Source organism: Ambystoma mexicanum, chromosome 14 (genome assembly GCF_040938575.1).
Source record: "Ambystoma mexicanum isolate Mex_15411 chromosome 14, UKY_AmexF1_1, whole genome shotgun sequence".
NCBI lineage: Eukaryota > Metazoa > Chordata > Amphibia > Caudata > Ambystomatidae > Ambystoma > Ambystoma mexicanum.
In genome coordinates, this window is record NC_090940.1 from 658,100,993 (window position 1) to 658,126,933 (window position 25,941).

Consider the following 25,941-nt stretch of genomic DNA (forward strand, 5'->3'; position numbering starts at 1 on the left):
ACCCTCCACCAGGCCCCACTCATGTCCCCCTGCACCCCACCCCCCAGCAGTGCAAGGCACCCTCCACCAGGCCCCCACTCATGTCTCCCAGCACCCCCACCCTCCAGCAGTGCAGGGGCACCCTCCACCAGGCCCCCACTCATGCCCCCCTGCACCACCACCCCCCAGCAGTCAGGGGCACCCTCCACCAGGCCCCACTCATGTCCCCCTGCACCCCCACCCCCCACCAGTCAGGGGCACCGTCCACCAGGCCCCCACTCATGTCTCCCAGCACCACCACCCCCCACCAGTCAGGGGCACCCTCCACCAGGCCCCCACTCATGCCCCCCTGCACCCCCACCCCCCAGAACTGTGGTGCACCCTCCACCAGGCCCCCACTCATGTCCAACTCATGTCTCCCAGCACCCCCACCCCCCAGCACTGTGGGGCACCCTCCACCAGGCCCCCACTCATGTCTCCCTGCACCCCCAACCCCCAGTAGTCAAGGGCACTCTCCACCAGGCCCCCACTCATGTCCCTGCACCCCCACCCCCAGCACTGTGGTGCACCCTCCACCAGGCCCCCACTCATGTCCACCTCATGTCTCCCAGCACCCCCATCCCCCAGCAGTGCAGGGCACCCTCCACGATGCACCCACTCATGTCTCCCAGCACCCCCACCCCCCCAGCACTGTGGGGCACCCTCCACCAGGCCCCACTCATGTCCCCCTGCACCCCCACCCCCCAGCAGTGCAAGGCACCCTCCACCAGGCCCCCACTCATGTCTCCCAGCACCCCCACCCTCCAGCAGTGCAGGGGCACCCTCCACCAGGCCCCCACTCATGCCCCCCTGCACCACCACCCCCCAGCAGTCAGGGGCACCCTCCACCAGGCCCCCACTCATGTCCCCCTGCACCCCCACCCCCCACCAGTCAGGGGCACCGTCCACCAGGCCCCCACTCATGTCTCCCAGCACCACCACCCCCCACCAGTCAGGGGCACCCTCCACCAGGCCCCCACTCATGCCCCCCTGCACCCCCACCCCCCAGAACTGTGGTGCACCCTCCACCAGGCCCCCACTCATGTCCAACTCATGTCTCCCAGCACCCCCACCCCCCAGCACTGTGGGGCACCCTCCACCAGGCCCCCACTCATGTCTCCCTGCACCCCCAACCCCCAGTAGTGCAGGGCACCCTCCAGCAGGCCCCCACTCATGTCCCCCAGCACCCCCACCCCCCAGCACTGTGGGGCACCCTCCACCAGGCCCCCACTCATGTCTCCCAGCACCCCCAGCACTGTGGGGCACCCTCCACCAGGCCCCCACTCATGTCCCCCTGCAACCCACCCCCCCAGCACTGTGGTGCACCCTCCACCAGGCCCCCACTCATGTCCCCCTGCACCCCCACCCCCACCAGTCAGGGGCACCCTCCACCAGGCCCCCACTCATGTCCAACTCATGTCTCCCAGCACCCCCACCCCACAGCACTGTGGGGCACCCTCCACCAGGCCCCCACTCATGTTTTCCCTGCACCCCCACCCCCCAGCAGTGCAGGGCACCCTCCACCAGGCCCCCACTCATGTCCCCCTGCACCCCCACCCCCCAGCAGTGCAGGGCACCCTCCACCAGGCCCCCACTCATGTCTCCCAGCACCCCCACCCCCCACCAGTCAGGGGCACCCTCCACCAGGCCCCCACTCATGTCCCCCTGCACCCCCACCCCCCCAGCACTGTGGTGCATCCTCCACCAGTCCCCCACTCATGTCCAACTCATGTCTCCCAGCACCCCCACCCCCCAGCAGTGCAGGGGACCCTCCACCAGGCCCCCACTCATGTCCCCCTGCACCCCCACCCCCCACCAGTCAGGGCCACTCTCCACCAAGCCCCCACTCATGTCTCCCAGCACCCCCACCCCCCACCAGTCAGGGGCACCCTCCACCAGGCCCCCACTCATGTCCAACTCATGTCTCCCAGCACCCCACCCCCCAGCACTATGGGGCAACCTCCACCAGGCCCCCACTCATGTCCCCCTGCACCCCCATCCCCCAGCAGTGCAGGGCACCCGCCACCAGGCCCCCACTCATGTCGTCCAGCACCCCCACCCCCCACCAGTCAGGGGCACCCTCCACCAGACCCCCACTCATGTCCCCCTGCACCCACACCCCCCCAGCACTGTGGTGCACCCTCCACCAGGCCCCCACTCATGTCCAACTCATTTCTCCCAGCACCCCCAACCCCCAGCAGTGCAGGGCACCCTCTACCAGGCCCCCACTCATGTCCCCCTGCACCCCCACCCCACAGCAGTGCAGGGCACCCTCCACCAGGCCCCCACTCATGCCTCCCAGCACCCCCACCCCCCACCCAGTCAGGGGCACTCTCCACCAGGCCCCCACTCATGTTCCCCTGCACCCCCAACCCCCAGCACTGTGGTGCACCCTCCACCATGCCCCCACTCATGTCCACCTCATGTCTCCCAGCACCCCCACCCCCCAGCAGTGCAGGGCACCCTCCACCATGCACCCACTCATGTCCCCCTGCACCCCAACCCCCCAGCACTGTGGTGCACCCTCCACCAGGCCCCCCACTCATGTCCAACACATGTCTCCCAACACCCCCACCCCCAGCACTGTGGGGCACCCTCCACCAGGCCCCACTCGTGTCCCCCTGCACCCCCACCCCCAGCAGTGCAAGGCACCCTCCACCAAGCCCCCACTCATGTCTCCCAGCACCCCCACCCCCCAGCAGTGCAGGGGCAACCCTCCACCAGGCCCCCACTCATGCCCCCTGCACGCCCACCTCCCAGCAGTCAGGGGCACCCTCCACCAGGCCCCCACTCATGTCCCCCAGCACCCCCACCCCCCACCAGTCAGGGGCACCCTCCACAGGCCCCACTCATGTCCAACTCATGTCTCCCAGCACCCCCACCCCCCAGCACTATGGGGCAACCTCCACCAGGCCCCCACTCATGTCCCCCTGCACCCCCATCCCCCAGAAGTGCAGGGCACCCGCCACCAGGCCCCCACTCATGTCGTCCAGCACCCCCACCCCCCACCAGTCAGGGGCACCCTCCACCAGGCCCCCACTCATGTCCCCCTGCACCCACACCCCCAGCACTGTGGTGCACCCTCCACCAGGCCCCCACTCAGGTCCAACTCATGTCTCCCGGCACCCCCAACCCCCAGCAGTGCAGGGCACCCTCCACCAGGCCCCCACTCATGTCCCCCTGCACCCCCACCCCCCAGCAGTGCAGGGCACCCTCCACCAGGCCCCCACTCATGTCTCCCAGCACCCCCACCCCCCACCAGTCAGGGGCACTCTCCACCAGGCCCCCACTCATGTCCCCCTGCACCCCCAACCCCCAGCACTGTGGTGCACCCTCCACCAGGCCCCCACTCATGTCCACCTCATGTCTCCCAGCACCCCCACCCCCCAGCAGTGCAGGGCACCCTCCACCATGCACCCACTCATGTCCCCCTGCACCCCAACCCCCCCGCACTGTGGTGCACCCTCCACCAGGCCCCCACTCATGTCCAACTCATGTCTCCCGGCACCCCCACCCCCCAGCACTGTGGGGCACCCTCCACCAGGCCCCACTCGTGTCCCCCTGCACCCCCACCCCCCAGCAGTGCAGGGGCACCCTCCACCAGGCCCCCACTCATGCCCCCCTGCACCCCCACCTCCCAGCAGTCAGGGGCACCCTCCACCAGGCCCCCACTCATGTCCCCATGCACCCCCACCACCCCACCAGTCAGGGGCACCGTCCACCAGGCCCCCACTCATGTCTCCCAGCACCCCCCACCCCCACCAGTCAGGGGCACCCTCCACCAGGCCTCCACTCATGTCCCCCTGCATCCCCACCCCCCAGAACTGTGGTGCACCCTCCACCAGGCCCCCACTCATGTCCAACTCATGTCTCCCAGCACCCCCACCCCTCAGCACTGTGGGGCACCCTCCACCAGGCCCCCACTCATGTCTCCCTGCACCCCCACCCCCCAGCAGTGCAGGGCACCCTCCACCAGGCCCCCACTCATGTCCCCCAGCACCCCCACACCCCAGCATTGCAGGGGCACCCTCCACCAGGCCCCCACTCATGTCTCCCAGCACCCCCACCCCCCAGCACTGTGGGGCACCCTCCACCAGGCCCCAATTCATGTCCCCCTGCACCCCCACCCCCAGCACTGTGGTGCACCCTCCACCAGGCCCCCACTCACGTCTCCCAGCACCCCCACCCCTCAAAAGTCAGGTGCACCCTCCACCAGGCCCCCACTCATGTCCCCCTGCACCCCGACCCCCCAGCACTGTGGTGCACCCTCCACCAGGCCCCCACTCATGTCCACCTCATGTTTCCCAGCACCCCCACCCCCAGCAGTGCAGGGCACCCTCCACCAGGCACCCACTCATGTCCCCCTGCACCCCCACCCCCCAGCACTGTGGTGCACCCTCCACCAGGCCCCCACTCATGTCCAACTCAAGTCTCCCAGCACGCCCACCCCCCCAGCACTGTGGGGCACCCTCCACCAGGCCCCCACTCATGTCCCCCTGCACCCCCCAGCAGTGCAGGGCACCCTCCACCAGGCCCCCCAACTCATGTCTCCCACACCCCACCCCCCAGCAGTGCAGGGGCACCCTCCACCAGGCCCCCCACTCATGTCCCCTGCACCCCCACCCCCCAGCAGTCAGGGGCACCCTCCACCAGGCCCCCACTCATGTCCCCCTGCACCCCCACGCCCCACCAGTCAGGGGCACCGTCCAGCAGGCCCACACTCATGTCTCCCAGCACCCCCACCCCCCACCTGTCAGGGGCACCCTCCACCAGGGCCCCACTCATGTCCCCCCAGCCCCCAGAACTGTGGTGCACACTCCACCAGGCCCACACTCATGTCCAACTCATGTCTCCCAGCACCCCCACCCCCCAGCACTGTGGGGCACCCTCCACCAGGCCCCCACTCATGTCTCCCCTGCACCCCCACCCCCCAGCAGTGCAGGGCATCCTCCACCAGGCCCCCACTCATGTCCCCCAGCACCCCCACCCCCCAGCAGTGCAGGGCACCCTCCACCAGGCCCCCACTCATGTCCCCCTGCACCCCCACCCCCCACCAGTCAGGGGCACCGTCCACCAGGCCCCCACTCATGTCTCCCAGCACCACCACCCCCCACCAGTCAGGGGCACCCTCCACCAGGCCCCCACTCATGTCCCCCCAGCCCCCAGAACTGTGGTGCACACTCCACCAGGCCCACACTCATGTCCAACTCATGTCTCCCAGCACCCCCACCCCCAGCACTGTGGGGCACCCTCCACCAGGCCCCCCACTCATGTCTCCCTGCACCCCACCCCCCAGCAGTGCAGGGCATCCTCCACCAGGCCCCCACTCATGTCCCCCAGCACCCCCACCCCCCAGCAGTGCAGGGCACCCTCCACCAGGCCCCCACTCATGTCCCCCTGCACCCCCACCCCCCACCAGTCAGGGGCACCGTCCACCAGGCCCCCACTCATGTCTCCCAGCACCACCACCCCCCACCAGTCAGGGGCACCCTCCACCAGGCCCCCACTCATGCCCCCCTGCACCCCCACCCACCAGAACTGTGGTGCACCCTCCACCAGGCCCCCACTCATGTCCAACTCATGTCTCCCAGCACCCCCACCCCCAGCACTGTGGGGCACCCTCCACCAGGCCGCCACTCATGTGTCCCTGCACCCCCAACCCCCAGTAGTGCAGGGCACCCTCCACCAGGCCCCCACTCATGTCCCCCAGCACCCCCACCCCCCAGCATTGCAGGGGCACCCTCCACCAGGCCCCCACTCATGTCTCCCAGCACCCCCAGCACTGTGGGGCACCCTCCACCAGGCCCCCACTCATGTCCCCCTGCAACCCCACCCCCCAGCACTGTGGTGCACCCTCCACCAGGCCCCCACTCATGTCCCCCTGCACCCCCACCCCCACCAGTCAGGGGCACCCTCCACCAGGCCCCCACTCATGTCCAACTCATGTCTCCCAGCACCCCCACCCCCCAGGCACTGTGGGGCACCCTCCACCAGGCCCCCACTCATGTCCCCCTGCACCCCCACCCCCCAGCAGTGCAGGGCACCCTCCACCAGGCCCCACTCATGTCCCCCTGCACCCCCACCCCCCAGCACTGTGGTGCATCCTCCACCAGTCCCCCACTCATGTCCAACTCATGTCTCCCAGCACCCCCACCCCCCAGCAGTGCAGGGGACCCTCCACCAGGCCCCCACTCATGTCCTCCTGCACCCCCACCCCCCACCAGTCAGGGGCACTCTCCACCAGGCCCCCACTCATGTCTCCCAGCACCCCCACCCCCCACCAGTCAGGGGCACCCTCCACCAGGCCCCCACTCATGTCCCCCTGCACCCACACCCCCCAGCACTGTGGTGCACCCTCCACCAGGCCCCCACTCATGTCCAACTCATTTCTCCCAGGACCCCCAACCCCCAGCAGTGCAGGGCACCCTCTACCAGGCCCCCACTCATGTCCCCCTGCACACCCACCCCCCAGCAGTGCAGGGCACCCTCCACCAGGCCCCCACTCATGTCTCCCAGCACCCCCACCCCCCACCAGTCAGGGGCACTCTCCACCAGGCCCCCACTCATGTCCCCCTGCACCCCCAACCCCCAGCACTGTGGTGCACCCTCCAGCAGGCCCCCACTCATGTCCACCTCATGTCTCCCAGCACCCCCACCCCCCAGCAGTGCAGGGCACCCTCCACCATGCACCCACTCATGTCCCCCTGCACCCCAACCCCCCAGCACTGTGGTGCACCCTCCACCAGGCCCCCACTCATGTCCAACACATGTCTCCCAGCACCCCCACCCCCCAGCACTGTGGGGCACCCTCCACCAGGCCCCACTCGTGTCCCCCTGCACCCCCACCCCCCAGCAGTGCAAGGCACCCTCCACCAAGCCCCCACTCATGTCTCCCAGCACCCCCACCCCCCAGCAGTGCAGGGGCACCCTCCACCAGGCCCCCACTCATGCCCCCCTGCACGCCCACCTCCCAGCAGTCAGGGGCACCCTCCACCAGGCCCCCACTCATGTCCCCCAGCACCCCCACCCCCCACCAGTCAGGGGCACCCTCCACCAGGCCCCCACTCATCTCCAACTCATGTCTCCCAGCACCCCCACCCCCCAGCACTATGGGGCAACCTCCACCAGGCCCCCACTCATGTCCCCCTGCACCCCCATCCCCCAGAAGTACAGGGCACCCGCCACCAGGCCCCCACTCATGTCGTCCAGCACCCCCACCCCCCACCAGTCAGGGGCACCCTCCACCAGGCCCCCACTCATGTCCCTCTGCACCGACACCCCCCAGCATTGTGGTGCACCCTCCACCAGGCCCCCACTCAGGTCCAACTCATGTCTCCCAGCACCCCCAACCCCCAGCAGTGCAGGGCACCCTCCACCAGGCCCCCACTCATGCCCCCCTGCACCCCCACCTCCCAGCAGTCAGGGGCACCCTCCACCAGGCCCCCACTCATGTCCCCTTGCACCCCCACCCCCACCAGTCAGGGGCACCGTCCACCAGGCACCCACTCATGTCTCCCAGCACCCCCACCCCCCACCAGTCAGGGGCACCCTCCACCAGGCCTCCACTCATGTCCCCCTGCACCCCCACCCCCCAGAACTGTGGTGCACCCTCCACCAGGCCCCCACTCATGTCCAACTCATGTCTCCCAGCACCCCCACCCCCCAGCACTGTGGGGCACCCTCCACCAGGCCCCCACTCATGTCTCCCTGCACCCCCACCCCCCAGCAGTGCAGGGCACCCTCCACCAGGCCCCCACTCATGTCCCCCAGCACCCCCACCCGCCAGCATTGCAGGGGCACCCTCCACCAGGCCCCCACTCATGTCTCCCAGCACCCCCACCCCCCAGCACTGTGGGGCACCCTCCACCAGGCCCCAATTCATGTCCCCCTGTACCCCCACCCCCAGCACTGTGGTGCACCCTCCACCAGGCCCCCACTCATGTCCCCCTGCACCCCCACCCCCCAGCAGTGCAGGGCACCCTCCACCAGGCCCCCACTCATGTCTCCCAGCACCCCCACCCCTCAAAAGTCAGGGGCACCCTCCACCAGGCCCCCACTCATGTCCCCCTGCACCCCGACCCCCAGCACTGTGGTGCACCCTCCACCAGGCCCCCACTCATGTCCACCTCATGTCTCCCAGCACCCCCACCCCCCAGCAGTGCAGGGCACCCTCCACCAGGCACCCACTCATGTCCCCCTGCACCCCCACCCCCCAGCACTGTGGTGCACCCTCCACCAGGCCCCCACTCATGTCCAACTCAAGTCTCCCAGCACCCCCACCCCCCCAGCACTGTGGGGCACCCTCCACCAGGCCCCCACTCATGTCCCCCTGCACCCCCACCCCCCAGCAGTGCAGGGCACCCTCCACCAGGCCCCCACTCATGTCTCCCAGCACCCCACCCCCCAGCAGTGCAGGGGCACCCTCCACCAGGCCCCCACTCATGTCCCCCTGCACCCCCACCCCCCAGCAGTCAGGGGCACCCTCCACCAGGCCCCCACTCATGTCCCCCTGCACCCCCACCCCCCACCAGTCAGGGGCACCGTCCAGCAGGCCCACACTCATGTCTCCCAGCACCCCCACCCCCCACCTGTCAGGGGCACCCTCCACCAGGGCCCCACTCATGTCCCCCCAGCCCCCAGAACTGTGGTGCACACTCCACCAGGCCCACACTCATGTCCAACTCATGTCTCCCAGGACCCCCACCCCCAGCACTGTGGGGCACCCTCCACCAGGCCCCCACTCATGTCTCCCTGCACCCCCACCCCCCAGCAGTGCAGGGCATCCTCCACCAGGCCCCCACTCATGTCCCCCAGCACCCCCACCCCCCAGCAGTGCAGGGGAACCCTCCAGCAGGCCCCCACTCATGTCTCCCAGCACCCCCACCCCCCAGCACTGTGGGGCACCCTCCACCAGGCCCCCACTCATGTCCCCCTGCACCCCCACCCCCCAGCACTGTGGTTCACCCTCCACCAGGCCCCCACACATGTCCCCCTGCACCCCCACCCCCCAGCAGTGCAGGGCACCCTCCATCAGGCCCCCACTCATGTCTCCCAGCATCCTCAACCCCAACCAGTCAGCGGCACCCTCCACCAGGCCCCCACTCATGTCCCCCTGCACCCCCACCCCCCAGCACTGTGGTGCACCCTCCACCAGGCCCCCACTCATGTCCACCTCATGTCTTCCAGCACCCCCACCCCCCAGCAGTGCAGGGCACCCTCCACCAGGCACCCACTCATGTCCCCCTGCACCCCCACCCCCAGCACTGTGGTGCACCCTCCACCAGGCCCCCACTCATGTCCAACTCATGTCTCCCAGCACCCACACCCCCCACCAGTCAGGGGCACCCTCCACCAGGACCCCACTCATGTCCCCCTGCACCCCCACCCCCCAGCACTGTGGTGCACCCTCCACCAGGCCCCCACTCATGTCCAACTCATGTCTTCCAGCACCCCCACCCCCCAGCAGTGCAGGGCACCCTCCACCAGGCCCCCACTCATGCCCCCCTGCACCCCCACCCCCCAGCAGTGCAGGGCACCCACCACCAGGCCCCCACTCATGTCTCCCAGCTCCCCCACCCCCCACCAGTCAGGGGCACCCTCCACCAGGCCCCCACTCATGTCCAACTCATGTCTCCTAGCGCTCCCACCCCCCAGCACTGTGGGGCACCCTCCACCAGGCCCCCACTCATGTCCCCCTGCACCCCCACCCCCCAGCAGTGCAGGGCACCCTCCACCAGGCCCCCACTCATGTCCTCCAGCACCCCCAACCCCCACCAGTCAGGGGCACCTTCCACCAGGCCCCCACTCATGTCCCCCTGCAACCCCACCCCCCAGCACTGTGGTGCACCCTCCACCAGGCCCCCACTCATGTCCAACTCATGTCTCCCAGCACCCCCACCCCCCAGCAGTGCAGGGCACGCTCCACCAGGCCCCCACTCATGTCCCCCTGCACCCCCACCCCCCAGCAGTGCAGGGACCCTCCACCAGGCCCCCGCTCATGTCTCCCAGCAACCCCACCGCCACCAGTCAGGCGCACCCTCCACCAGGCCCCCACTCATGTCACACTGCACCCCCACCCCCAGCACTGTGGTGCACCCTCCACCTGGCCCCCACTCATGTCCAACTCATGTCTCCCAGCACCCCCACCCCCCAGCAGTGCAGGGCACCCTCCACCAAGCCCCCACTCATGTCCCCCTGCACCCCCACCCCCCAGCACTGTGGTGCACCCTCCACCAGGCCCCCACTCATGTCCAACTCATGTCTCCCAGCACCCCCACCCCCAGCACTGTGGGGCACCCTCCACCAGGCCCCCACTCGTGTCCCCCTGCACCCTCACTCCCCAGCAGTGCAGGGCACCCTCCACCAGGCCCCCACCCAGGTCTCCCAGCACCCCCACCCCCCAGCAGTGCAGGGGCACCCTCCACCAGGCCCCCATCCATGTCCTCCTGCACCCCCACCCCCCAGCAGTCACGGGCACCCTCCACCAGGCCCCCACTCATGTCCCCTTGCACCCCCACCCCCCACCAGTCAGGGGCACCCTCCACCAGGCCCCCACTCATGTCCCCCTGCACCCCCACCCCCCAGCACTTTGGTGCACCCTCCACCAGGCCCCCACTCATGTCCACCTCATGTCTCCCAGCACCCCCACCCCCCAGCAGTGCAGGGCACCCTCCACCATGCACCCACTCATGTCCCCCTGCACCCCAACCCCCCAGCACTGTGGTGCACCCTCCACCAGGCCCCCACTCATGTCCAACACATGTCTCCCAGCACACCCACCCCCCAGCACTGTGGGGCACCCTCCACCAGGCCCCACTCGTGTCCCCCTGCACCCCCACCCCCCAGCAGTGCAAGGCACCCTTCACCAAGCCCCCACTCATGTCTCCCAGCACCCCCACCCCCCAGCAGTGCAGGGGCACCCTCCACCAGGCCCCCACTCATGCCCCCCTGCACGCCCACCTCCCAGCAGTCAGGGGCACCCTCCACCAGGCCCCCACTCATGTCCCCCAGCACCCCCACCCCCCACCAGTCAGGGGCACCCTCCACCAGGCCCCCACTCATCTCCAACTCATGTCTCCCAGCACCCCCACCCCCCAGCACTATGGGGCAACCTCCACCAGGCCCCCACTCATGTCCCCCTGCACCCCAATCCCCCAGAAGTACAGGGCACCCGCCACCAGGCCCCCACTCATGTCGTCCAGCACCCCCACCCCCCACCAGTCAGGGGCACCCTCCACCAGGCCCCCACTCATGTCCCTCTGCACCCACACCCCCCAGCACTGTGGTGCACCCTCCACCAGTCACACACTCATGTCCCCCTGCACCCCCACCCCCCAGCACTGTGGTGCACCCTCCACCAGGCCCCCACTCATGTCCAACTCATGTCTCCCAGCACCCCCACCCCCCACCAGTCAGGGGCACCCTCCACCAGGACCCCACTCATGTCCCCCTGCACCCCCACCCCCCAGCACTGTGGTGCACCCTCCACCAGGCCCCCACTCATGTCCAACTAATGTCTCCCAGCACCCCCACCCCCCAGCAGTGCAGGGCACCCTCCACCAGGCCCCCACTCATGTCCCCCTGCACCCCCACCCCCCACCAGTCAGGGGCACCCTCCACCAGGCCCCCACTCATGTCCAACTCATGTCTCCCAGCGCCCCCACCCCCCAGCACTGTGGGGCACCCTCCACCAGGCCCCCACTCATGTCCCCCTGCACCCCCACCCCCCAGCAGTGCAGGGCACCCTCCACCAGGCCCCCATTCATGTCCTCCAGCACCGCCACCCCCCACTAGTCAGGGGCACCCTCCACCAGGCCCCCACTCATGTCCCCCTGCACCCCCACCCCCCAGCACTGTGGTGCACCCTCCACCAGGCCCCCACGCATGTCCAACTCATGTCTCCCAGCACCCCCACCCCCCAGCAGTGCAGGGCACGCTCCACCAGGCCCGCACTCATGTCCCCCTGCACCCCCACCCCCCAGCAGTGCAGGGCACCCTCCACCAGGCCCCCACTCATGTCTCCCAGCAACCCCACCCCCACCAGTCAGGGGCACCCTCCACCAGGCCCCCACTCATGTCACCCTGCACACCCACCCCCAGCACTGTGGTGCACCCTCCACCAGGCCCCCACTCATGTCCAACTCATTTCTCCCAGCACCCCCACCCCCAGCAGTGCAGGGCACCCTCGACCAGGCCCCCACTCATGTCCCCCTGCACCCCCACCCCCCAGCACTGTGGTGCACCCTCCACCAGGCCCCCACTCATGTCCAACACATGTCTCCCAGCACCCCCACCCCCAGCAGTGCAGGGCACCCTACACCAGGCCCCCACCCAGGTCTCCCAGCACCCCCACCCCCCAGCAGTCAGGGGCACCCTCCACCAGGCCCCCACTCATGTCCCCCAGCACCCCCTCCCCCCACCAGTCAGGGGCACCCTCCAGCAGGCCCCCACTCATGTCCAACTCATGTCTCCCAGCACCCCCACCCCCCAGCACTATGGGGCAACCTCGACCAGGCCCCCACTCATGTCCCTCTGCACCCCCATCCCCCAGCAGTGCAGGGCACCCGCCACCAGGCCCCCACTCATGTCGTCCAGCACCCCCACCCCCCACCAGTCAGGGGCACCCTCCACCAGGCCCCCACTCATGTCCCCCTGCACCCACACCCCCCAGCACTGTGGTGCACCCTCCACCAGGCCCCCACTCATGTCCAACTCATGTCTCCCAGCACCCCCACCCCCAGCAGTGCAGGGCACCCTCCACCAGGCCACCACTCATGTCCCCCTGCACCCCCACCCCCCAGCAGTGCAGGGCACCCTCCACCAGGCCCCCACTCATGTCTCCCAGCACCCCCACCCCCCACCAGTCAGGGGCACTCTCCACCAGGCCCCCACTCATGTCCCCCTGCACCCCCAACCCCCAGCACTGTGGTGCACCCTCCACCAGGCCCCCACTCATGTCCACCTCATGTCTCCCAGCACCCCCACCCCCCAGCAGTGCAGGGCACCCTCCACCATGCACCCACTCATGTCCCCCTGCACCCCAACCCCCCAGCACTGTGGTGCACCCTCCACCAGGCCCCCACTCATGTCCAACTCATGCCTCCCAGCACCCCCACCCCCCAGCACTGTGGGGCACCCTCCACCAGGCCCCACTCGTGTCCACCTGCACCCCCACCCCCCAGCAGTGCAAGGCACCCTCCACCAGGCCCCCACTCATGTCTCCCAGCACCCCCACCCCCCAGCAGTGCAGGGGCACCCTCCACCAGGCCCCCACTCATGCCCCCCTGCACCCCCACCTCCCAGCAGTCAGGGGCACCCTCCACCAGGCCCCCACTCATGTCCCCATGCACCCCCACCCTCCACCAGTCAGGGGCACCGTCCACCAGGCCCCCACTCATGTCTCCCAGCCCCCCCACCCCCCACCAGTCATGGGCACCCTCCACCAGGCCTCCACTCATGTCCCCCTGCACCCCCACCCCCAGAACTGTGGTGCACCCTCCACCAGGCCCCCACTCATGTCCAACTCATGTCTCCCAGCACCCCCACCCCCCAGCACTGTGGGGCACCCTCCACCAGGCCCCCACTCATGTCTCCCTGCACCCCCACCCCCCAGCAGTGCAGGGCACCCTCCACCAGGCCCCCACTCATGTCCCCCAGCACCCCCACCCCCCAGCATTGCAGGGGCACCCTCCACCAGGCCCCCACTCATGTCTCCCAGCACCCCCACCCCCCAGCAGTGCAGGGCACCCTCCACCAGGCCCCCACTCATGTCTCCCAGCACCCCCACCCCCCACCAGTCAGGGGCACCCTCCACCAGGCCCCCACTCATGTCCCCCTGCACCCCGACCCCCCAGCACTGTGGTGCACCCTCCACCAGGCCCCCACTCATGTCCACCTCATGTCTCCCAGCACGCCCACCCCCAGCAGTGCAGGGCACCCTCCACCAGGCACCCACTCATGTCCCCCTGCACCCCCACCCCCCAGCACTGTGGTGCACCTTCCACCAGGCCCCCACTCATGTCCAACTCATGTCTCCCAGCACCCCCACCCCCCAGCACTGTGGGGCACCCTCCACCAGGCCCCCACTCATGTCCCCCTGCACCCCCATCCCCCAGCAGTGCAGGGCACCCTCCACCAGGCCCCCACTCATGTCTCCCAGCACCCCCACCCCCCACCAGTCAGGGGCACTCTCCACCAGGCCCCCACTCATGTCCCCCTGCACCCCCAACCCCCAGCACTGTGGTGCACCCTCCACCAGGCCCCCACTCATGTCCACCTCATGTCTCCCAGCACCCCCACCCCCCAGCAGTGCAGGGCACCCTCCACCATGCACCCACTCATGTCCCCCTGCACCCCAACCCCCCAGCACTGTGGTGCACCCTCCACCAGGCCCCCACTCATGCCCAACTCATGTCTCCCAGCACCCCCACCCCCCAGCACTGTGGGGCACCCTCCACCAGGCCCCACTCGTGTCCCCCTGCACCCCCACCCCCCAGCAGTGCAAGGCACCCTCCACCAGGCCCCCACTCATGTCTCCCAGCACCCCCACCCCCCAGCAGTGCAGGGGCACCCTCCACCAGACCCCCACTCATGCCCCCCTGCACCCCCACCTCCCAGCAGTCAGGGGCACCCTCTACCAGGCCCCCACTCATGTCCCCATGCACCCCCACCCTCCACCAGTCAGGGGCACCGTCCACCAGGCCCCCACTCATGTCTCCCAGCCCCCCCACCCCCCACCAGTCATGGGCACCCTCCACCAGGCCTCCACTCATGTCTCCCTGCACCCCCACCCCCCAGCAGTGCAGGGCACCCTCCACCAGGCCCCCACTCATGTCCCCCAGCACCCCCACCCCCCAGCATTGCAGGGGCACCCTCCACCAGGCCCCCACTCATGTCTCCCAGCACCCCCATCCCCCAGCACTGTGGGGCACCCTCCACCAGGCCCCAATTCATGTCCCCCTGCACCCCCACCCCCAGCACTGTGGTGCACGCTCCACCAGGCCCCCACTCATGTCCCCCTGCACGCCCACCCCCCAGCAGTGCAGGGCACCCTCCACCAGGCCCCCACTCATGTCTCCCAGCACCCCCACCCCCCACCAGTCAGGGGCACCCTCCACCAGGCCCCCACTCATGTCCCCCTGCACCCCGACCCCCCAGCACTGTGGTGCACCCTCCACCAGGCCCCCACTCATGTCCACCTCATGTCTCCCAGCACGCCCACCCCCAGCAGTGCAGGGCACCCTCCACCAGGCACCCACTCATGTCCCCCTGCACCCCCACCCCCCAGCACTGTGGTGCACCCTCCACCAGGCCCCCACTCATGTCCAACTCATGTCTCCCAGCACCCCCACCCCCCAGCACTGTGGGGCACCCTCCACCAGGCCCCCACTCATGTCCCCCTGCACCCCCATCCCCCAGCACTGTGGTGCACCCTCCACCAGGCCCCCACTCATGTCCAACTCATGTCTCCCAGCACCCCCACCCCCCAGCACTGTGGGGCACCCTCCACCAGGCCCCCACTCGTGTCCCCCTGCACCCCCACCCACCAGCAGTGCAGCGCACCCTCCACCAGGCCCCCACCCAGGTCTCCCAGCACCCCCACCCCCAGCAGTGCAGGGGCACCCTCCACCAGGCCCCCATCCATGTCCCCCTGCACCCCCACCCCCCAGCACTCAGGGGCACCCTCCACCAGGCCCCCACTCATGTCCCCCTGCACCCCCACCCCCCACCAGTCAGGGGCACCCTCCACCAGGCCCCCACTTATGTCCCCCTGCACCCCCACCCCCCAGCACTGTGGTGCACCCTCCACCAGGCCCCCACTCATGTCCACCTCATGTCTCCCAGCACCCCCATCCCCCAGCACTGTGGGGCACCCTCCACCAGGCCCCACTCGTGTCCCCCTGCACCCCCACCCCCCAGCAGTGCAAGGCACCCTCAACCAGGCCCCCACTCATGTCACCCAGCACCCCCACCCCCCAGCAGTGCAGGGGCACCCTCCACCATGCACCCACTCATGTCCCCCTGCACCCCAACCCCCCAGCACTGTGGTGCACCCTCCACCAGGCCCCCACTCATGTCCACCTCATGTCTCCCAGCACCCCCACCCCCCAGCACTGTGGGGCACCCTCCACCAGGCCCCACTCGTGTCCCCCTGCACCCCCACCCCCCAGCAGTGCAAGGCACCCTCCACCAGGCCCCCACTCATGTCTCCCAGCACCCCCACCCCCCACCAGTGCAGGGGCACCCTCCACCAGGCCCCCACTCATGCCCCCCTGCACCCCCACCTCCCAGCAGTCAGGGGCACCCTCCACCAGGCCCCCACTCATGTCCCCATGCACCCCCACCCTCCACCCGTCAGGGGCACCGTCCACCAGGCCCCCACTCATGTCTCCCAGCCCCCCCACCCCCCACCAGTCATGGGCACCCTCCACCAGGCCTCCACTCATGTCCTCCTGCACCCCCACCCCCCAGAACTGTGGTGCACCCTCCACCAGGCCCCCACTCATGTCCAACTCATGTCTCCCAGCACCCCCACCCCTCAGCACTGTGGGGCACCCTCCACCAGGCCCCCACTCATGTCTCCCTGCACCCCCACCCCCCAGCAGTGCAGGGCACCCTCCACCAGGCCCCCACTCATGTCCCCCAGCACCCCCACCCCCCAGCATTGCAGGGGCACCCTCCACCAGGCCCCCACTCATGTCTCCCAGCACCCCCACCCCCCAGCACTGTGGGGCACCATCCACCAGGCCCCAATTCATGTCCCCCTGCACCCCCACCCCCAGCACTAGGTGCACCCTCCACCAGGCCCCCACTCATGTCTCCCAGCACCCCCACCCCCCAGCAGTGCAGGGCACCCTCCACCATGCACCCACTCATGTCCCCCTGCACCCCAACCCCCCAGCACTGTGGTGCACCCTCCACCAGGCCCCCACTCATGCCCAACTCATGTCTCCCAGCACCCCCACCCCCCAGCACTGTGGGGCACCCTCCACCAGGCCCCACTCGTGTCCCCCTGCACCCCCACCCCCCAGCAGTGCAAGGCACCCTCCACCAGGCCCCCACTCATGTCTCCCAGCACCCCCACCCCCCAGCAGTGCAGGGGCACCCTCCACCAGACCCCCACTCATGCCCCCCTGCACCCCCACCTCCCAGCAGTCAGGGGCACCCTCTACCAGGCCCCCACTCATGTCCCCATGCACCCCCACCCTCCACCAGTCAGGGGCACCGTCCACCAGGCCCCCACTCATGTCTCCCAGCCCCCCCACCCCCCACCAGTCATGGGCACCCTCCACCAGGCCTCCACTCATGTCTCCCTGCACCCCCACCCCCCAGCAGTGCAGGGCACCCTCCACCAGGCCCCCACTCATGTCCCCCAGCACCCCCACCCCCCAGCATTGCAGGGGCACCCTCCACCAGGCCCCCACTCATGTCTCCCAGCACCCCCATCCCCCAGCACTGTGGGGCACCCTCCACCAGGCCCCAATTCATGTCCCCCTGCACCCCCACCCCCAGCACTGTGGTGCACGCTCCACCAGGCCCCCACTCATGTCCCCCTGCACGCCCACCCCCCAGCAGTGCAGGGCACCCTCCACCAGGCCCCCACTCATGTCTCCCAGCACCCCCACCCCCCACCAGTCAGGGGCACCCTCCACCAGGCCCCCACTCATGTCCCCCTGCACCCCGACCCCCCAGCACTGTGGTGCACCCTCCACCAGGCCCCCACTCATGTCCACCTCATGTCTCCCAGCACGCCCACCCCCAGCAGTGCAGGGCACCCTCCACCAGGCACCCACTCATGTCCCCCTGCACCCCCACCCCCCAGCACTGTGGTGCACCCTCCACCAGGCCCCCACTCATGTCCAACTCATGTCTCCCAGCACCCCCACCCCCCAGCACTGTGGGGCACCCTCCACCAGGCCCCCACTCATGTCCCCCTGCACCCCCATCCCCCAGCACTGTGGTGCACCCTCCACCAGGCCCCCACTCATGTCCAACTCATGTCTCCCAGCACCCCCACCCCCCAGCACTGTGGGGCACCCTCCACCAGGCCCCCACTCGTGTCCCCCTGCACCCCCACCCACCAGCAGTGCAGCGCACCCTCCACCAGGCCCCCACCCAGGTCTCCCAGCACCCCCACCCCCAGCAGTGCAGGGGCACCCTCCACCAGGCCCCCATCCATGTCCCCCTGCACCCCCACCCCCCAGCACTCAGGGGCACCCTCCACCAGGCCCCCACTCATGTCCCCCTGCACCCCCACCCCCCACCAGTCAGGGGCACCCTCCACCAGGCCCCCACTTATGTCCCCCTGCACCCCCACCCCCCAGCACTGTGGTGCACCCTCCACCAGGCCCCCACTCATGTCCACCTCATGTCTCCCAGCACCCCCATCCCCCAGCACTGTGGGGCACCCTCCACCAGGCCCCACTCGTGTCCCCCTGCACCCCCACCCCCCAGCAGTGCAAGGCACCCTCAACCAGGCCCCCACTCATGTCACCCAGCACCCCCACCCCCCAGCAGTGCAGGGGCACCCTCCACCATGCACCCACTCATGTCCCCCTGCACCCCAACCCCCCAGCACTGTGGTGCACCCTCCACCAGGCCCCCACTCATGTCCACCTCATGTCTCCCAGCACCCCCACCCCCCAGCACTGTGGGGCACCCTCCACCAGGCCCCACTCGTGTCCCCCTGCACCCCCACCCCCCAGCAGTGCAAGGCACCCTCCACCAGGCCCCCACTCATGTCTCCCAGCACCCCCACCCCCCAGCAGTGCAGGGGCACCCTCCACCAGGCCCCCACTCATGCCCCCCTGCACCCCCACCTCCCAGCAGTCAGGGGCACCCTCCACCAGGCCCCCACTCATGTCCCCATGCACCCCCACCCTCCACCCGTCAGGGGCACCGTCCACCAGGCCCCCACTCATGTCTCCCAGCCCCCCCACCCCCCACCAGTCATGGGCACCCTCCACCAGGCCTCCACTCATGTCCTCCTGCACCCCCACCCCCCAGAACTGTGGTGCACCCTCCACCAGGCCCCCACTCATGTCCAACTCATGTCTCCCAGCACCCCCACCCCTCAGCACTGTGGGGCACCCTCCACCAGGCCCCCACTCATGTCTCCCTGCACCCCCACCCCCCAGCAGTGCAGGGCACCCTCCACCAGGCCCCCACTCATGTCCCCCAGCACCCCCACCCCCCAGCATTGCAGGGGCACCCTCCACCAGGCCCCCACTCATGTCTCCCAGCACCCCCACCCCCCAGCACTGTGGGGCACCATCCACCAGGCCCCAATTCATGTCCCCCTGCACCCCCACCCCCAGCACTAGGTGCACCCTCCACCAGGCCCCCACTCATGTCCCCCTGCACCCCCACCCCCCAGCAGTGCAGGGCACCCTCCACCAGGCCCCCACTCATGTCTCCCAGCACCCCCACCCCCCAGCACTGTGGGGCACCCTCCACCAGGCCCCAATTCATGTCCCCCTGCACCCCCACCCCCAGCACTGTGGTGCACCCTCCACCAGGCCCCCACTCATGTCCCCCTGCACCCCCACCCCCCACCAGTCAGGGGCACCCTCCACCAGGCCCCCACTCATGTCCCCCTGCACCCCGACCCCCCAGCACTGTGGTGCACCCTCCACCAGGCCCACACTCATGTCCACCTCATGTCTCCCAGCACGCCCACCCCCCAGCAGTGCAGGGCACCCTCCACCAGGCACCCACTCATGTCCCCCTGCACCCCCACCCCCCAGCACTGTGGTGCACCCTCCACCAGGCCCCCACTCATGTCCAACTCAAGTCTCCCAGCACCCCCACCACCCCAGCACTGTGGGGCACCCTCCACCAGGCCCCCACTCATGTCCCCCTGCACCCCCATCCCCCAGCACTGTGGTGCACCCTCCACCAGGCCCCCACTCATGTCCAACTCATGTCTCCCAGCACCCCCACCCCCCAGCACTGTGGGGCACCATCCAGCAGGCCCCCACTCGTGTCCCCCTGCACCCCCACCCCCCAGCAGTGCAGGGCACCCTCCACCAGGCCCCCAACCAGGTCTCCGAGCACCCCCACCCCCCAGCAGTGCAGGGGCACCCTCCACCAGGCCCCCATCCATGTCCCCCTGCACCCCCACCCCCCAGCACTCAGGGGCACCCTCCACCAGGCCCCCACTCATGTCCCCCTGCACCCCCACCCCCCACCAGTCAGGGGCACCCTCCACCAGGCCCCCACTCATGTCCCCCTGCACCCCCACCCCCCAGCACTGTGGTGCACCCTCCACCAGGCCCCCACTCATGTCCACCTCATGTCTCCCAGCACCCCCACCCCCCAGCAGTGCAGGGCACCCTCAACCAGTCACACATTCATGTCCCCCTGCACCCCCACCCCCCAGCACTGTGGTGCACCCTCCACCAGGCCCCCACTCATGTCCAACTCATGTCTCCCAGCACCCCCACCCCCCACCAGTCAGGGGCACCCTCCACCAGGACCCCACTCATGTCCCCCTGCACCCCCACCCCCAGCACTGTGGTGCACCCTCCACCAGGCCCCCACTCATGTCCAACTCATGTCTCCCAGCACCCCCACCCCCCAGCAGTGCAGGGCACCCTCCACCAGACCCCCACTCATGTCCCCCTGCACCCCCACCCCCCACCAGTCAGGGGCACCCTCCACCAGGCCCCCACTCATGTCCCCCTGCACCCCCACCCCCCAGCAGTGCAGGGCCCCCTCCACCAGGCCCCCACTCATGTCCTCCAGCACCCCCACCCCCCACTAGTCAGGGGCACCCTCCACCAGGCCCCCACTCATGTCCCCCTGCACCCCCATCCCCCAGCACTGTGGTGCACCCTCCACCAGGCCCCCACTCATGTCCAACTCATGTCTCCCAGCACCCCCACCCCCCAGCAGTGCAGGGCACGCTCCACCAGGCCCCCACTCATGTCCCCCTGCACCCCCACCCCCCAGCAGTGCAGGGCACCCTCCACCAGGCCCCCACTCATGTCTCCCAGCAACCCCACCCCCACCAGTCAGGGGCACCCTCCACCAGGCCCCCACTCATGTCACCCTGCACCCCCACGCCCAGCACTGTGGTGCACCCTCCACCAGGCCCCCACTCATGTCCAACTCATGTCTCCCAGCACCCCCACCCCCAGCAGTGCAGGGCACCCTCGACCAGGCCCCTACTCATGTCCCCCTGCACCACCACCCCCCAGCACTGTGGTGCACCCTGCACCAGGCCCCCACTCATGTCCAACACATGTCTCCCAGCAACCCCACCCCCAGCAGTGCAGGGCACCCTCCACCAGGCCCCCACCCAGGTCTCCCAGCACCCCCACCCCCAGCAGTGCAGGGGCACCCTCCACCAGGCCCCCATCCATGTCCCCCTGCACCCCCACCCCCCAGCAGTCAGGGGCACCCTCCACCAGGCCCCCACTCATGTCCCCGTGCACCCCCACCCCCACCAGTCAGGGGCACCCTCCACCAGGCCCCCACTCATGTCTCCCAGCACCCCCACCCCCATCAGTCAGGGGCACCCTCCACCAGGCCCCCACTCATGTCCCCCTGCACCCCCACCCCCCAGCACTGTGGTGCACCCTCCACCAGGCCCCCACTCATGTCCAGCTCATGTCTCCCAGCACCCCCACCCCCCAGCACTGTGGGGCACACTACACCAGGCCCCCACTCATGTTCCCCTGCACCCCCACCCCCCAGCAGTGCAGGGCACCCTCCACCAGGCCCCCACTCATGTCCCCCAGCACCACCACCCCCCAGCAGTGCAGGGGCACCCTCCACCAGGCCCCCACTCATGTCTCCCAGCACCCCCACCCCCCAGCACTGTGGGGCACCCTCCACCAGGCCCCCACTCATGTCCCCCTGCACCCCCACCGCCCAGCACTGTGGTGCACCCTCCACCAGGCCCCCACTCATGTCCCCCTGCACCCCCACCCCCCAGCAGTGCAGGGCACCCTCCACCAGGCCCCCACTCATGTCTCCCAGCACCCCCACCCCCCACCAGTCAGGGACACCCTCCACCAGGCCCCCACTCATGTCCCCCTGCACCCCCAGCACTGTGGTGCACCCTCCACCAGGCCCCCACTCATGTCCAACTCATGTCTCCCAGCACTCCCACCCCCCAGCACTGTGGGGCACCCTCCACCAGGCCCCCACTCATGTCCCCCTGCACCCCCAGCCCCCAGCACTGTGGTGTACCCTCCACCAGGCCCCCACTCATGTCCCCCTGCACCTCCACCCCCCAGCAGTGCAGGGCACCCTCCACCAGGCCCCCACTCCTGTCTCCCAGCACCCCCACCCCTCACCAGTCAGGGGCACCCTCCACCAGGCCCCCACTCATGTCCCCCTGCACCCCCACCCCCACCAGTCAGGGGCACCCTCCACCAGGCCCCCACTCATGTCTCCCAGCACCCCCACCCCCCACCAGTCAGGGGCACCCTCCACCAGGCCCCCACTCATGTCCTTCTGCACCCCAACCCCCCAGCACTGTGGTGCACCCTCCACCAGGCCCCCACTCATGTCCAACTCATGTCTCCCAGCACCCCCCACCCACCAGCAGTGCAGGGCACCCTCCACCAGGCCCCCACTCATGTCCCCCTGCACCTCCACCCCCCACCAGTCAGGGGCAACCTCCACCGGTCCCCCACTCATGTCTCCCAGCACCCCCACCCCCTAGCAGTGCAGGGGCACCCTCCACCAGGCCCCCACTCATGTCCCCCTACCCCCCCAGAAGTCAGGGGCACCCTCCACCAGGCCCCCACTCATGTCCCCCTGCACCCCCACCCCCCAGCCGTGCAGGGCACCCTCCACCAGGCCCCCACTCATGTCTCCCAGCACCCCCACCCCCACCAGTCAGGGGCACCCTCCACCAGGCCCCCACTCATGTCCAACTCATGTCTCCCAGCACCCCCACCCCCCAGCAGTGTGGGGCACCTGCCAACAGGCTCCCACACATGTCCCCCAGCTAACACGTCATCACAATCCAGATCCCAGGCTCCTATGCCCACCCAAATCACACCCCACACCACCTCAGTCCAAACACCCAACCAAGCTTTACATCCATTCAAAATTGAAATACCCATTACATGATAGATAACAAATAAGCAGTATGCGCATGAGTACAAGTCCGTCAGACCCACACAATGGCAACACATGACTGTGAAAACCCACATTGTGGCAGGCATGAAACCAATGAGAGATGTCCACACATTGAAGTAAGAAACAAAAATGGATTACAGTGTAAATGAAGTGAATGAAATCAAAACAAACAATAATGGCAACAAAAATCTAAATGCAGCATGTGCACAAAAATAATAAATAATGAAAATGGGAATCCAAAATAACCGTAATGAAATTGTGTACAAAATCACCGTCCAACAAAGCAAATCCAAAGGGAAAGTAAAGTGAAAATCCATTGCACCATGGTGAAAAAATAATAAAAGATGAAGGCCACAAATCCACTGTCAAACTATGTACAAAGAGCAAATCCAGGGTCCATGATCCCAACGATGTAAATGAAACCTACAATAAAACCCACCTAACTAATAACTATATACAAAAAAGTGGGGCATAGTCCAAGCGCCCCAAATTAAAAAATAATAAATAAAACCTAACACTAATTAACTATATACAATGGCAGCGGGCTAGTCAAACGGCTCACTTCTGAATGTTGCGGGCCAGGGCATCATCGAACTCCTGCTCAATGTCCCGGAGGCGGTCCTGTTCCATGGCCCCGAGGGTCCGCAGGGACGACGACATGTTCTCCTCCAACTCCCTGCGGATTGCCTCGAGGCACTCGGCCTGCCTCAGTGCCCTCCGCATGGAGTTCTCCGCCCTGACCATCGTGAGCCGTGCCTCTTCTGCCTGCTGCCGCTCCGCATCTATGGCGTGGCCCAACCGCTGCCACACGGAAGACACTTACCGTCCTGGGTCCTCCTGCCCTCCGGCCGATGCCTGTCCCTCTGATGTCGAAGGCCCCGAGCCATCGTGGCTCCCACCTACAGCCTCCTGCTGCTGCTGCTGTCCATGTGCCCTATCCGATGGTGCCTACACATCCTCCTTCAGCTGGGGTGCAGTTGTTGGTGTGGCCACCCCTGCTGGACGTCCGACTCCCGACTGTGGCAGGGATCTGTTGTCCACCAGCCTGGCCGCACGGTCAGAGGCAGCCCCACAGGGCACCCAGGTGATACATGTGTGGGACGATGGCATGGAGGATGACTGGGGCATAGGGGGTTCCGTTGAGGAGGGGGTCGGAACAAGGTCCAGGAAACGGAGGAATCCGGCCATGGTGAGCTGTCCCAGTGGGTCAACCCAGTCAACGAGCCATGCGAGAAGACTTGCAGTCTCATCATGGAAAGACTGCAGGTCAGCTCGCATGGCCCGTTGACTCAACGCAACCCCACCCTGGACAGGCTCAACCTGTTGCAGGATAGCCACATCCGCAGGGAGAGGAAGGCCAGTTGATGTAAGCCAATCCCCTCCCTGAAAACGGTTCTGGAGGTAAGCATCCCTGCTGGTGCAAGATGATGCAGTGACAGGAGCAGGGACAGGATTGCACACAGGCACCTCCGCAGCAGCCTGTGCTGCCACCTTTCCCTGGTCCTGCACTGCACCACTAGCACCAGTGGAATCCCCACCTCCAGACCCCGCCTCTGTTGCTTGCACGGCCTCCTCCTCCACCAAACCCCCCACCAACCTGGATAACTCCGTACCATCTTCCTCCGTTGGGCCCTGTGGGGTCCCAGCTGCCTCTTCTGCTGCCGAGGAGTCCAACTCCAACCTCCACCTACTGGACCTCCCCTCGGCAGCTGCGGCCTCAGACGCGGCACCGGACTCCTCACTCCCCGACGAGATCACAACCTGGGAGGGGAGCCGGGCCTTGCGTCTCCGGCTGGTGGTGCGACCCCTGCCGCCATGCTCCACAGCACCTTCTCCGCCCTCTTCATCAGTTGACGCTGCAAACAGGGAGAAATAAAACACAGGCATCAGGGCACTGTATAATGGACTCATAAACACATGACAGTTGTACATGAGTGGCATTGGCAAACCTCAGACATGGCATCACAATCCCCAACACACGTCATTTCAACTTGCACACATGAGCTATACCACAGCCATATCGCAACAGCCAGCACCATCCATACACATACAACAGCATGAGTAGGCAAAGGTGAGCCAGACATCACATGCGACACAGCGAGTGCACTACACATGCACACACACCACCACACTTGCATGCATGTGTACACCTCCGCCAACTGTCGCAGTGTTCAGATCGGCATCCATGTCACACCTGCCAATCATTCTTCCAAATCCTTTGCCATGCAAGCCTACACACACAAGCACCATCCATGTGTCACACATGAGAGCCCTCGCATGTGTCAGCCTCACGGCCCTGTACCCCACCCCATACTTGGCCACATAAAACCACATGTGCAACCTGCACACTCCTGCCACACCACTACTACACTCACAGCTTACAATCAGTATGCATGTACACTTACTGCTCGACTCCAGACGGGTCTGCCTCTCAAGGACCTGGACGTGGAGCGCTGGGGATATGCCTTCCAGGACCCTCATCTGATCTTCCGACAAGTGGCCCCGGCGCCCCTTAGCATCCGCTGCTTTCAGGAGGCGCCGGGCCTTCTTGAGGGTCCTGGACCTGAGGTCCTCCCAGCGCTTCTTCACATGATGGAATAGTCGGACTGCCACCCCCTCCGCATTGATGGCAGTCATGATGTCCGTCCAGATCAGAGTCCGTCCTTCCTTGTTGGCGCGCAACCTTCCAAAGAGGGCATCATACTGCCCCAGGACATGCTCCACCAGGACACCAACTTCGGTGGAAGTGAAGCTGGTGCCCCTCTGCCTCTCTGGCCGGGGGTTGCAGTGCCCGACATGGCTGGAGGTGGGTCTCCAGCTGAGGAC